Source organism: Anoplolepis gracilipes, chromosome 3 (assembly GCF_047496725.1).
Source record: "Anoplolepis gracilipes chromosome 3, ASM4749672v1, whole genome shotgun sequence".
Classification (NCBI taxonomy): domain Eukaryota; kingdom Metazoa; phylum Arthropoda; class Insecta; order Hymenoptera; family Formicidae; genus Anoplolepis; species Anoplolepis gracilipes.
In genome coordinates this window covers 7,466,636-7,482,201 of record NC_132972.1, presented here as the reverse complement: position 1 = coordinate 7,482,201, position 15,566 = coordinate 7,466,636, and the positions used below count along the sequence as shown (strand labels likewise).

Sequence of the window (15,566 nt, the reverse complement as noted above, 5' to 3'; positions counted from 1 at the left end):
AGATATGCGAGTTTAATATTTCAATTTTTTTTTATGTTGAATTAATTGTTAAAGTTATACCTCCAATTAATTAAAATAATCTATTTTTCTAGAGAGTAAATATTTTTTAAATAATTTGTTCTAGAAAAGAAAGGATTAAAGTTCGAATTTTGAAAGTTGAGAAAGACAAAATGATTCATATAAATAGTGTCTTGAGAGCTTACAAATAGAGCGAATGGTAGAAATGTAACCGCGTACTCTGCTTCCGCTTCTCTATCGTCTTAATATTTCTAACTTTCTCCATCTACGTCATAGTTAGTGCGACGACTTGAGAAAGGGATGGGAAACAGCTGGAATTAGTTAGTTAATTCTTGTTCGAGTTAGAAACTACCTGGGATTAGTTAATCAAGGCTATATGGAAAGGGAGGATGGAAAAGAGGGAAGGGGCAACTGACCCTTTTGCCGAGACATAAGTCGGAATGCGAAAAGTTTGACGGTGAATCATCGAAGGAACCGGTCATAAGAGCCGGTATGCAATTTACCATGTCGATGATACAACGCCCTCCTCTCTACGTAATCTGTGCCATTGAGCGAAAATGGTTACGAGTCATAAACCTCAATCTCCCGCAGCCTAAGTAATGACGTTTAGCCAGGTAGCTGAGACGTACAAACGAACATTATTTTGTTCCTTCCGTTGTAAAAGTTATTCTTGCGTGTCTTGCTATCAAAGTAGAATACAGGGACATCGACGCGATTGTTAAAGTCTACAGGCGTAAAATTTTTCGTGGAAAATACCGTCCCATATATGCGGAACAATACATAAATTATATGAGTCAATAGAATTTCAGAACTGTTAATGAAACTGAATTTTTTTATAATAATTTTTAACACGTTGATTTGATTTAAAAAAATATGTTATTTGTAACATATAAAATAGATTTAAAATTTTATTTTATTTTATTTCAGAATAAATCATGACACTAATAATAGATACTTTATAAAGTGTTCGATAATTTTACTTTCATGTAATATACTTTTATATATCTAAAAGATTATCGATTTATGTAAAAATAACCTGAACATGAGTCCTCTTCGAATCTCGGAAACGATTCCACTTGGAAAAAAAATTATACTTTAGTAGAGCACATTCTACTTAATTGTAAATTAATTTTTTATTTAAAATATCTGGCTACATATTTCAAATAAAAAATTGATTTGAGATATATATGTGTATAGCCATGGATTTGACAGATATATATACATGTATAATAAGGAGATAATTATTATAAGGAAATATAATTATTTTATTTCCCTATAGCCTTATACTAATTCTCAAATTTATTCGCGATGCAGTTTGCTTCCCGAATGTGGCAGTAATTACAAGTCTATAATATTAAATAAAAGTAAATACAAGAACTGATAATATCAATACGTTATTAGATTAGGGGTTGATATTTGTAGATAAAACTTAGTTTCGCCAATGATTAGAGCCAGTGATCATCTTGTCACCCTCATTTCGCAACGCCATCTCATTAATTTCACCGCCGTGATCGAGATAAACTCAGGATAATCTTCGACCACCCTCGCATTTTCGTACGTAATCAGTCGAATGGGGCATATCTATTTTTTAATCTATGGTGCGAGTTCACACTACTACCTTACAATCTCTTCCGTATCCGATGATATCGCGAAACGTTTTCCCAATATTATCAAAAGTTCTCTCTTTTCTCCTTTCTCCCTCTCGTTTTTCTTACGAATCTACGAAGAGACAGAGTGCGACGCATGCGTCACGTGCCTGGACCGGCCGACTTCTCTTGTGCACTCGCGAAAATTCTCCAGTTAGCGCCGCGACGCGCTCGAAAGAGCTCTCGTTCGTCGGACGGTAGTCGCAAAAAAGCGACGACACAAACTTTCGTCACTCCCGTGCCGGTCGCGGAAAGGAGGAGAGACAGATCCCGGAAGGAGAATAAAAAAAAATATTACGCGAGAAAATTGTTTTGCCGAAGTAGCGCGCGCGATTCAACCGCAAAAGATGCAACCGGTACGCATCGCGAGGTAATTATAGCATACACGTTACTCCGTCCGGAACGTTTTGATCGTCAAATCGATCGAGACGATCCGTATGGCATTGCAAACATATGTTTTTCATCGCGCGCGCGAAATGATTTGCACGCCGCGTGCAGCGATGTGCAGAGCAAAATGCAATTTGTAACAGAAGATGCATGTTGAACATTCCGTTCTAATTGATGAATGAAGATAATGAGCAATTAATTGTATTATTTAGCGAACTAATGTCAATTTCTTGTTTATTGGTTCGTACTGTCATCGATGTTTCTCGTTTAACATTTGTTTTTTGACCGCAAAAGTGAAAAATAAAAAAAGCGCTAAAAACTTTTGATAAAACAAATTATTAATAGAATTTATTAATATAATTGACAATTCAATCTTACGTTTTTGTTTCAAATATAGAGAACAGTTATTTACATTCTCCATATGCTATAGAAAAAATTCTTGATGGAATAATTTTGTTTAATATCAATAATATTTTACCATTATCTTTTTCCTATTAGATCAATTAATTTAAATCCTGCCCCCTTCGTGGAATTAAAAAAAAAAATTAAAATAAATCGAACAAATCTTGTTAAAAATATTCTAGTATGGAATTTAATTAGCGCACGTTATATAAACGACCGCGGTTTGGAATTAATATTTCAGTCGATATAAAATATTTAAAGGATTACCTTCGCCACGCGGCTACATTGCGTAGCGGACAAGTGTGTGACGTAAATTAAAATATAACGTGGCTTTCAACGGCGGCAGGTCAGACAGATGAATCGCGACAGAATATTTCGCGTTTTATTTATCGTCTATACTTAAGAAGATTTATGTGTGAAAATGTGGATAACGCAGTTAAAAGAAAGAGAGAGAGAGAGAGAAAGAGAGAGAGAGAGAACCGCGAGCATCAATGACGCCGCGTAAAATTAGATTCGGCTAAAAGCGCACTCGACCTTCGGCGTGAAAATCACTTTATATCGCGTTATGTATATGATGCGTTAGAGAGACCCGGCGAACATTTAAATTATGAATGCAAGCACCGGCGCCTCTTTTCAAACTGACCCCAGGTGCGAACGCATCGCGTGTGCATGTGAGAAAGGTACAACGCAGAGTGAGCATTTTTCTCGTTAACGAGAAAAATCGTTTAATCATCACTCTGAAAATGAGTACTTTAGTTACCTTTATGTTTTGAAAAAATACTATTTCAAGATACGATGTATATTTCTTTCGATGACATAGATATCAGCAGTGTCAATTGTCAAGGATTAGAGTATTATAATCATTAATTATAATCATATAATAAATTACTGAGATAATAAGGCTCTTTTTAATGTTTGCAAACAAGCAAATTAAAAAAAATTGACCGATTAAGAGCCAAACGCGGATGTTAGTACGTCGATTTCGCAGAAAATAATTTTTCTGCGAAATTGACAAGTGCACAGGGCACACATTTTTCTTGGTGTATTTACCAAGATTTAAATTCTTATTTTTGAGAATTTTATAAACCCCTCCTTACCCTCCCCCCCCTCCCCCTAAAGAGACATAGGCGAGAAAAATATAATTATATAATATAAAATCTCTTACAGGAAAGAAGAATAATGAGTTATATTTTAATTATGTTTATTTATATTTTACGAAAGAATGCAATATATATAAAATATTAGCACAGTTTCGTTTTCGTAAAAAATATAATAATCCGTTTCTAAAATCTAGTTTACATTGTTTCATTTGACAATTTTTAATTTTTTTTGTCATTTATTTTGCATCGCGATTCAGACACACGATTTCTGGAAAACATTATTACAAATCGACACGTATATTAAAGTGACACATCCACGTTGGCACAATCGAATAAAACCTGCAGAGAAAGTTAGTGTATTTTTGTTGCTCTATTGCAGATTTTATTGCTCCATCCATTTCTGAAAAATCGATGGCTATGCTGGCTAAAGTATAAAGTTAGCACAGCCACTCAAAAAAAAAAAAAAAAAATAAATAAAAGCAAATTCTTTTCGTGTTAATTTTGTTGCAAACTTGTTGCTCTATTCCAGATTTTGTCGTTTAAACAATTTTTTTTCTTTTTTTCTTTTTATCTTTTCGAGTGGTTGTGTTAACTTTATACTTTAGCTAGCACAGCCATCGGTTTTTCGGAAATAGCAACAAAATCTGCAATAGAGCAACAAAAGAGCACTAAACTTGTATGTAAATTTTATTCGAATATGCCGAAGTGGCTGTGCCAGCTTAACATACGTCAAATCTATTCGACGCTCCTTACGAGCGATCGAATAGAGATAAAAGAATTCAGGTGATGAATGGAGATTGCTGTCTGAAATGGAGAACGAGTGAGCCAAATAGTATTGCACTTTTCGAGGGAATCTTCTCAAGCTGAACTCGCTGAACGGAGATCCTTGTCAGCGTGCTCAAGTGCTTCTATCTCGCCAAGTTTAAAAGGCCAGCTTGTCTCTATCATTTACTGCAACGAGAATCCCACTCCCACGGATATCGATATTTCGAATCTCATATGAACTCGCTCGTATCAAAATAAGATCGAAAATGTTCGTTTACTCTCGCAATGATGATATAGCGACGAGTACATGCAATCAAATAATGCAACAGGGATGTATATAGTGGAGGGTGGCACACATGCTGTGGTAATCCTAACCATCTATTCATCTGGCAAAGGCACCGATGTATCTGTGTGTAAGGCATTCACAATATTTTAACGCATGTATGTATGTATGTCGTTGAATTGTGGCCCATGTGTAATTTTTTTAATTCACGAATTATATCAAATGATTTAATCTCTTGGGAACAAAAGGCCGCGTTTAACACTAACAAAGTATATTCAAAGATACTCTATATATATATATATATATATATATATATATATATATATATATATATATATATTATACATATTAATTGTAAAAGTATAAAATTAATATTGTAATATTAATTTATATGTTAATTAATATTAATTATATATGGATATATATATTATAATTATATTATATATAACAGCATAAATATAATATATATAATTAATCTATATATTATATTTATCATGTTATACTTTTCATGCGAATAAATACATAGCATGCGCGTAATTAATAAAAAAAAAGCGCTTAGTACAATTACCATATTGCTACGTTCAGCATAGCTTGCAGTTATCATTACAACGTTCTGCATCTTTTCGATCTCTCTCTCTCTCTCTCTCTCTCTCTCTCTCTCTCTCTCTCTCTCTCTCTCTCTCTCTCTCTCTCACGTTCGTGTACACGCGCATGTATAATGCATATAATAAGGGGCATAATAGCACGGAGCAGCGATAAGCTAATAAAGTTGAGGCCGGGGCTTGTTAACGTACCTTTTTTTATCGCGAAAACGTGCCCCACCGAGAGCGTAATTATTACTATACCTCACCAGCGGGGGCGATTTAATCGCGGCGTCAAGCTGCAACTCTTGCGCACCTCGGATAATCTTAAGTGAGCGACTCCGACCCTCCTCCCTTGTTCTATCGCGCTCTCGCGTCCTTTACTTCTCTCGCCGCGTATCCGTTCTGTATTCGAGTTTACGGTTATTCGAAATCCGGCCACGATTCGCAGTGGGCGGAAATTTTTTTTCTCTTCGTTCGACTCCCTCGCGCGTCGAACTTAAATTAAAAATGTTGGTGGGCGCGACGTGACGTGAATGGAAAAATGTGTCCCACTGGTGACGTACGGACATGAATGTGCTATCTCGATTTCTTTGACAGACGGTACTGGTAATATTTATAGGGAAGAAGAGAGAAGAAAAAAAGAAGAGAGAGATGATAGAAATTCATAATACTACCAACAATAAAGTCGAAAGGATCTAAGTACAACGTTATGTGCTGGAAAAAAGGAAGGGGAAGCAATAAAGGCTGATTAGATGGCTGGCGGGGGGTTATAATATCTTTGATGTGACATTGATGCATTAATAATATCGATGTAAAAGGGTTGAGTAACAAAAAGTATCGATAAGCATTATTTGTCAACAAGTTATATTTTCTTGAACATTCGCTTACTTTATAAATCACATTAATTAATTCGTATAAAATAAATGTTTTATTTTGTTTATGATCTGTTATTTTATCATCGACTATTTTGATTAATTAATTTGGTTCTTACAATTAGCTGAATATTACTGATTCAGCTAATGTAAAATACAACAAAAGAGAATTTAATTTTAAATATTTTGATTCTAATTAAAAAATTAATATTTTTAAATATCCACACATTACAGTTTTAAACGTGTGAAAAATTTAAAATGTATTATAAAAATAAAATTAACAGATGATGGAAAAGATTTCTAAAATTTTAATTCGTTCAAACAATAGAAATATACAATTTAATGGAATAAATTTCCCTGTCAATTGCTATTAAGTCATTTCACTTTTACAAAGTAAAAATGCAACTATTTTCTTTTTCTTTTAATTTAACGCTAACAGAGATTTTTGTTTTTAATTTAAACTATGTAATAGGTAGAAATACATTACATTTCATCAGCCGGCAGCAATAACTGTTGTTAAAATCGCGCAACTGATGCGCGAAATAGTTTTCTTTCACCAAACCAAGACTCTCCAGACATCTTTTATCAGCGTGAAAAATATTCCGTCGTGAAAGCTCGTGTAATCACGTTTTAGTCGCCATTGAGGATAATTGCCCAGAGTTCTCTAAGCAGATCTAATAAGAAATTCCCGGAGCGCATCCCGGTCTTGCGTACCTAATTAAAAACTAAATTTGCTAAAATTCCTCTGTGCCAGGCAGAATTTGGTCTTTTGTATCCTTAAACCGAGGTGGAAATGAAAATTTTCTAATCTTCCGACGGAAATCTCTATGTTATAAATGTTTCTCGCAGAATCTTCAAAATAAAACGATATTATATGATAATTATAAAAAGTTTAGAAGAGATAATTAAAAAATTAAGATCTGCATAGATATATATTCGATATTATGTACAGAAACATACAGTTTTCTGGCGAAATTTTTTGCGAGTGATTTATTACGTTTGTCACGAAACAATTTTACCACGTCTACAGCATAACTCCATTTGCCATCTGACAGGAAAATATTATGCCAAAGATACAACATCTGATTTTGATGGTACGCGAAGGTGACATTTTAAGAGGTCCCAAAAAATTTCTTTTTACGTTCGTCATGCATGTTCAATGAATAGTAGATGTCTTCCACTGAGGGATGGCATTCTGCGGTAAATATACAAAACCGAAAATTGGGTGGATGGAATGTCAGTCAGCTTCTCCGATTGATGTTCTCGATTTATATAAAGGAACCGAGAAAATAAGAAAATGGGGGCGTTTGATATCTCGGGAATAAAATTCCTGTCAATATCAATCGATTAATTTCGAATGTCTTTTCAACAGGGGGAAATTTAGATTTAAATTCCAGAATGTTCTCCAAAAGATAAGGGGAGAGAGTGGTTAGATTCGAGACGAATGAATCCCTCGAAATGCCTTATTGTGGCGGTTAAGTGGCTCGCGGCGTTTTAACAAAATCCTCTCCCCGGTGAAGCTTTTATCAATTGTTATTTCAAATTCCAGACGCTCATAGATCGCAGATTGTATTCGAGTTAGGCCTTTCATGCCAAATTATTTCTGATCATACATTGAAAGACACATACCCTTTTTGTAATTAATACCTATTTTAAGAGGTAAGAAAGTAAAAAAAAGTCATTTTTTATTTCCCCTCTTATATATTTTTATAAATTTTATCGATACAACAGTTTTTGATTTTGATTATTTATTTGTTTTCGAGTCACGCGCTCGATAATCGCGATCGAACCATTCGAAGAATATGGAGCAAATATTGCAAGAAATGTGACCGTCACAGTGCGAATCTCCGCAGTCACTCGAGATAAAACCAAATAAAATCCCGCAGAGAGTAGGGCTGGTTTCCCTTATTATTATTCCTACAGTGCGTTATAGAATATTACGGTACCAGACAGAAAAATTTCGACGCGACGGTGGAAAACTCGTGCTTCGCTTGTCGAATCTGTTTACCAATCCTAAAATTCTATCGTGCATATAAATTTCATTTCACGGCTAAAAAACACATCGAAGAGAGATATAATTGAATTTCTTAACGAAAAATCGTTGAGTGAAAGTAAATTAATGTTAACCTGGCAGGCATCTTTTCTCCCTTTTTTAAATGTTACTAAACCGATTCATTGCAATGACGGCATAATATCGTTGACAGTTTTTAAAATTCATTTATCTGTTTTAACGTTCACAAGACTCCATTGTTGCGATCTGCATGCCGGATAGGCAATAAATTTTATTGCTCTGATATGCTCGCGCGTCAACCATCCGACAAATTTCAACTGACGCTACTGTCAGTGTTGACCCGGTAGTACAATACTATTGGTTGGCTTTTAATTGTAAGCAAAACCACCGAGCTATAAATTTGTTTAATTAACACGGCCATCACCCGGCACATAACAGTTCAGTTCGCGCGTGGCTTTTCCCATATCTGTCTCGTCATCTTTCTCTCTCTTCCTTTTTTCGTCTCTTGACTGATAGAACGCGCGTGCGTCAATTCGTTTGTGGAGGCTTTACTGTTCTCAAACCAGTTGACACATCGACCTGCCAATGTATGTTTGTTAAATTGATCGGAATACAAGATACCACGTCGCGCGATCGCAAATCATGTTGATGGATTTTTTAAATAGCTGCAGAAATTGCAGTAGAGATGCGTAGAGATAAATGATAATAAAAAAAATGTAATATAATAACGTTTAGATAGCAATATCCATTTAAAGGGAGAGAAATTCAGGAATACTTGCTACCTTCGAGAAAATGAAACTTTAAAGCTAAACAAATATACGAAAGAGAAAAGAGGGGAAAAAATCCTTGAAATATAAGTACGCCTGTTGAATAGACATTTCTCTCTCTCCCTCTCTCTCTCTTTGGAAAAATTTCCGCTCTCTTGGATTCTCCTTACTTGTTTAAGTTCGAAACTTCGTTCCGAGACAAGGCAAAGAAAAATGAAGTTGTATTACGACTAAAATAACGCCTTCGGTCGAAAAAGCGCCTTGTTTCCTGAATATGCACGTAAAGTTGCTGGAAATTAAAAATTTGTTTCCCAGTCCTCGGTATAATGTGACGCCTATAAAATCCGTTATACGTCATCCAGCCGAAATGGAAATTCTCCGTCGCTCTATCAGCCTCATTTCTCGCTATTTGCTCGCATGGAAAATTTTGCTGGTTACAAAGAGCAGTTGGTTACAGCTCGATTCGGCTACTTCAATCCTTCCGATAAGGCCTTCCCCTTCAGGCTAGAAACCCCCTCGTGAAAATGAGCGTTCTTGGCGTGGACAATGGCAACGATTTGTTTAAAATGCCCTTAACATGCAAAACAAAGAGTCAACCTCGTTCCTTTCTCCCCTCCCCCCAGTGCAATTAGTTCCGCGCGATGTTGGAGGAAGTTGTAATCGCGTTCGCGACCGTTTGCGAGTTTCGTCCCGGGACCCGGGACTGGCGCGAGTTTTTCCTCCCCGGGATTTGCGGCAACGACCGCGTATCTCCGCTTTTATTTCCCGCGTCGTTCACGCACGAATTTAACTGCTCCCATTTTCGTGGCGAATAATTCTCGAATCACCGCGGAGGTCGCAAACTTTCGTTTTATACACTCACCCGATAATTATTAATTGTAAGCAACGCGAATTTTTGAAATATTAATATTGCTATCCTTTCTTTCTCTCGCGACTCCCGATCGAGTTACGCGAACGCTGTTGCGCTTCCAGACTTTGTTTAATAATGTTTTAATGACAGTGGATGAAGGACAGAGAGAGAAGTATATTTTTTCCTTATATATAAAATTTAATGTTATAATCATTAGCCATAGAAAAATTATATCCGTTTATGTCATGAGAATTAGACTCATCTTTTAGACATTATGTATGAGTAATTTTATTAGAGCTCTTATATAAATTAATTAATAGAATAATAATTTACATTTTTTATCATTTAACTACGGAATTTTAAAATTGAATTTTCCATTGTTTCAATATGTTAGTACTTGCAATTTGTTCACTCAAATTTTAATAATAAATAAATTGATTACAAGTGCTAGGAAAGGTTTCTTTCAAAACAAGAACAAGGCAAGAAATATATTTTGTAACTAAATTTAATAAATTATTAAATATTAAGAAAATTAATACATTAAAATTTAAATTTATCCTTCTTGTAATAATGTTTTTATCTTTCTATTAATCTGAATATCAGTTTATCCGAATATCAATTTACAAAAAAGTGGTGGCATATAATTTCTCTACATGTATAAGCTTTCTCCATTATTCGATAGAAATGTCATATGATGCAACTAATCCCTGAAAATTTTGATTGAAGCTTTTAGCAAATTGAGATGCGACATTTACACGCACAATTTCGAAGTCGAGAACTCGCGCTCCCGCTGTAATCTGCGCATCTCGCTGTCCCAGATGCAGCAATTGTCACGCCATCTTAATGATTCCCGCGACGCTCTGTCTGGAACGATGCGTAATCATCCCGAGTCTATTTAGCATTATCGATACAAGCGGAGGACAAGCGCTCTCATTAATTAACTTTAACGACTTTCCGGTCAGCGACTACTCGAGTGATCGCAATTTATCGCGAATCGCATGCAACGTGCAATTGTATGTTTCTCGCGAATCCATCTCAGAGAATTCGAGGATGTCTTCGCCAATTACGATGTAGTGGTTATGCGAGAGAATAATTTACAAAGAGTTTCTCAAAAGCCATAACTTTTTCTATGAGAATTAAAATTAGTGATATTACCTCAATATTAATAACTACACATACAATTAACGGATAAATAAAAAAATTTTAATTATTCTGATGTAATAATCAGCAAGAATTATAAAAAATTTAAGTAAACATATTATTAGAAATTTTACTGTTATTAGCGCTAACATATATTATATCAAACAAATTACTTTGATTATATAATATATAAATAAGTTAAAAAATCTAACTACTAAAATTTTAGATGTTATTAGAAGAATATTAAATTAAAAAATCACAAATTGCCTCACGCGTGTAACATTAATCACAAGCTTAGAAGATCGTAAGTGATCCTTTTCGACGAAGTGATGGGAGTTTTGCGGAGAGGGAGAGAAAAAGAGAAAAACGAAAAAAGGATTATCGATGATCGACATAACACTATGGATGTCATCGTCCTGCCGCGAAGGAAAGAGATTTTACGATGTGCGTCCGATATAAAAGTGGATCTCGTTACCTCGGTTACTATCGCGACCTAATCCTTTTTTCGCTCTCGCCAGCCAGCGGGCGATATCACGGTGTAAAGTTTATCACGCGTGATACGGCGCCGTCCATTTCCACGTGTCAGATTCAGCTTGTTCTTCTCTCTTTCTTGCGAGAAAGAGAAAGGGATAGAGAAAAAAAAAAGAAAAAGAAAAGAAGAGACTATTGTACGTTCGATCAAGCCACGTTTTCTCAGATAAGGGGGCACCGTCGTGAAAACGCGTGTCCGCGATATATCCAGGGTCTTCCAGCTCTTTCCTCGAATCCCGGTGACAGATCTGCGATGGTAGCGGCTATTCCTGTCCCAATCGTTACCGACAGGTGATGGAAAATAAAAGTCATAAAAGCGTGTGTGTGTACTTGGAAAAATGAGAGGAGAACAAAAACGATAGATCGTTACCCCCGATTTAATCTGACTAAACTTCTCTCGATGATTATTTCGCTTTTGTACGTGCAAAAGGATTTTTATATAATGATGACAGCGAGATTACGAGGAACGCGTAAACCTGTTTCCATTTACCGATTAAACGAGCACGATGCGGCTTTATACTCTGACATCGGTTTTAATTGCGCTATCGATATCTCGATAAGCACCCACTAAAATATTTTTCACCCTTATTTTTACTCTGGTCGCGCCGACCTAATTTTGCTACCGGCGAGAAAGTTTAATTATCTCTCTCTTTCTCTGTAATAGGGGAGAGAGAGAGAGAGAAAGAGAAAGAGAGGGAAAAAGAGAGTTCAAGTCACGTTTAACAGAATGATTTAAATAATTCATTCTTTCAGAGAACCCAGTCAATGTATAAAAGAAGCAAGTTCAATATGGTAATATAAAGAAGCCTCGAAAACAATATAGACGTTGCTTCACGCCATACGCCATACGTTGCTGTATTAAAATCGAGGGCTTCAAAGGGGTGTAATAAATAATGAAAATTAACGGAGGCATTTCGCGCGCAGAATAAATTCGTTAAAGAATTACGCAAATTATTGGCGTAATATGCAAATCGCGCGCGGGCGTAGCCGACATAATTGAAGTGCACGCGCCAATAACGCGTAATTAATTCCATGTATATATTTCTGTCGGCTGTTACGTGCGAGTTTTGCAAGCGAGTTACATGATAAATAATGCGCAATATGCATGAGAATAAATTAGATCCTGTTCCCGCGTACTGCTTGCCCCGCGTACTTTTCGCGATAAATCTTCTTTCCTCGAGACTCTCGGGTGTCTGTTCCTCAACTCGGAAGATAAATTTCTATCTTTATAATACGCGACATTGTGGTTTATTCATACCGCATAGGAGACTAGCTCTTAGTTATCAATTATCCGCGACGCGCCGCTAATTTCTTCACTAAAAAAAAAAGGAAAAAACCAGCACGGGAGAAAATGTCAAGAAGCGCGCGCAGCCTCGTTATCAGTAAATTTCAACAAGATATACCATCATAACTTTTACAGTCATTTTAAGTAAATTATTATTGACCAAACTATAAAAAAATATTTACCAAATTGTCATCAGAATTTGGGTGATTTAAATGTACTGCGGATACACTGTACAAGTATATTTAATATATAATTATTTAAATTAAATAAGAATTATTAAATTGCCGTTGATATATTAAATGTATTTATTGTCGAATACATAAAGTAAATAAAAACAGAAATAAGAAAAAAATTGAGAAAATGGGAATAAAATATGTCGAGGTATTTACCAAAATTATTTTGATTTCCTTTATGGATCCGAAATTAACTTTTCGTGGAAGAGGGGATAAGGGAAGGGGTACACAGAGAGAAATTTCAAGTAAAACTTGAAGTAAAACGGAGGAAAGTTTTGCCGCGGGGGAAGTGAGAGTTTAGAGTGTCAGAAACTTTGTATAGCACCTATGCTAACCCAGCGAATAGCGCGAAAACGCGTTGTAAGCGTAAAATCGGCTTGATTCGTTCCTCAGTTCCTTCTCGCCCAGGATACATTCCGACGAGGAATTCAGGAAGGAGGCGGAGAGAACCTGGGCGACGTCCCCGCGGAACGCGAATGCATAATGTCTGGCATGCCCGAGTTTCGCTGCTGCGTATTTTAAGTCACAGCTGCCGCGTGGATGGTGGATTGAGGTGCAGGGACGACGAGCAAGTGGGGCTCTAGAGACAGGCCTCTCCTCCCATCTTTCCTTCGGTGCAAAACTTACGGGAGTTTGTCACCCCGTCGCGAAATACACTCGCGCACGTGGTCGAGGAAATTGCAAAGTTTCCTGCGGGACTTTTGCGCCACATGTCAATTCCGCAACGCGGCTGTACTCTCCTATGTTTTCCTCCGTCGTATGTATTACGCCGAAATATTAACTGCCACATATTTGTCGGCTTCTACAGTTCCGCGTGTCTCGTGTTCCCTCTCTAGTTCTGTCAACTACCACCATATCCGGACGATAATAAAAAAAACTTTCGCGCTCCTCTAGAATTTAGACGAGCGTCACAATTTTAATTTGCTACATTTGTACATATTTGCTATTTTCATTCTACAAGTGTAAATGGTAACTGCAGGCTTTGTCTGTGTTAACTTTGTGACTGTTAAGACTGAGGACAAGAGAAAATGAAAGACAAAAAAATATACAAAGAAAAATAAAGTATTGTTATTAACACGTGTTTGCTATTTTATGTTACATGTTATACTTAACTTTCCTTTTTTCGCGTATATGAAGGGTTTCACGTCTATATATTCGAAAAAATTCATTACCATCATCATCATCACCGCCACTAAAATTAATTGCTTTCTCTTATATTGTTTTTTCTTCCATATTATTCTTTTTTATTTTGTTTCGTTTCACTTTATTCTTTAATACCATTATAAAATTTATGTTATTTATTTATTTTATTTCGATTTAGACAATATCTTATTTTATTATAAAACAAAATGTCTGTTTGTATGTTCCTTAGAAATTTGACCAATTTGAATCAAATTTTGCATAGTTATTCTCTCTAAAACACTGCGGAAAATATTGGTTATCAAAAAATTTAGACACTCTACCCTCTCTTCCTGATTTTATCTTTTTAACGGTTTATGATAAAATAAGAAAATCTAGCTTTCTCAATGGTCAACTATATTATTTCAAAGTGACACTAAACATTTACAAATTTTCACTCCGGAGGGGAAGACGAAAAATTGTGTATCGCAAGGCGTTAGAATAATAAATTAGGCAATTTGCAATAATACATATTGTTAATATATCAGAACAAAGTAAACTACACTAAATGAATTTGTAAATTATATTAGGATGAATTAATTTCAATGTTATTGTCCAATTTTCACATTTCCATAATAAATGTTGTTGAAATGTAAGAAGCAACGTCAGGTAGTTTAAACTAGTTATTAATAAAGTTAGATCAAGTTCGAAGAATCAAGGGTAAAACAATCCAAATCTATAAAAGAGACGCGATGTCTTTAAGTTTCTTCACGAGAATGTCTCATAAAGAAATCCTTTTACAGAGTAAAGTGCCATCTTATTTTTACACTCAACTTCACAAAGCTGCCGTTTCCCCGAACAGCTCATGATTTATCGTCGGGGTATTTTTGCAATGCATGTGACGACCACGTGCCGGCGGATAACAACTGACACATGTGTACATATGCAACGCGGATCAAATTGCAATGTTTTAACGTAATGATGGTAAGCGCTCGTTATAAAACACACACGCCACCTACACGCCATTTTATTATCGTTTTGTTATAATCTTCGCGGAGCTTTTGTGCATGGATTAGCGATATGATACGAGTCATTTTTATAGTAAAAATTTGCAAATTATGCAAATTCGTTAGAATGTGAATAAAAGTTTCGTTTTGCATCAAGGAAGAGAAAGAACAATTTTTTTTTAACAATAATTAATCGATAACCGTGAACGAGACAATTATTTCAGTTTGATTTGCAATAAATCGCGAGTAAAAAATCATGAAAATGGAAGTCAAAATGCTCGTTAAGCCAAGAGAACGAGCAATTTCATCAGCACACAAAAAAGTTCTCTCTATCTCTTTTTGTCCTCATTGAGTTTTTCTTGAGTTGCCATCGAACAACTCGATTTTGTGGAAGCGCTAGTCTTCTTAATCCTCAGCGGACGTATTTTCATCCCGTTAAGAACACATCGAGATACTATAAAAGAGAGCCCGAGCTATTTTTTTACAACACTTGGCTTGTATTAAGTGTTGAGACAGTAAAATCGACATAAAGAGCACCTTGAAAGAAAAGCTATCTTTTTTAGAGG

The 15,566-nt window shown here is 35.6% G+C and overlaps 1 protein-coding gene across 3 annotated transcripts in view; it reads left to right on the top strand.

Annotated features, from left to right (window-relative positions):
• The first annotated feature begins 1,714 nt into the window (after positions 1 to 1,714).
• Positions 1,715 to 15,566, top strand: part of LOC140663868 (probable G-protein coupled receptor B0563.6) — a 40,215-nt gene continuing 26,363 nt past the window's right edge. Inside the window, exon 1 of one of the 3 annotated variants that reach the window (XM_072888394.1) lies at positions 1,715 to 2,020. The gene's annotated coding sequence lies outside the window, so the exon portion shown is untranslated. Of the gene's footprint in view, positions 2,035 to 14,958; positions 14,978 to 15,566 lie in introns of those variants that run through there. The other 2 variants (XM_072888393.1, XM_072888395.1) reach the window with 2 other exon arrangements.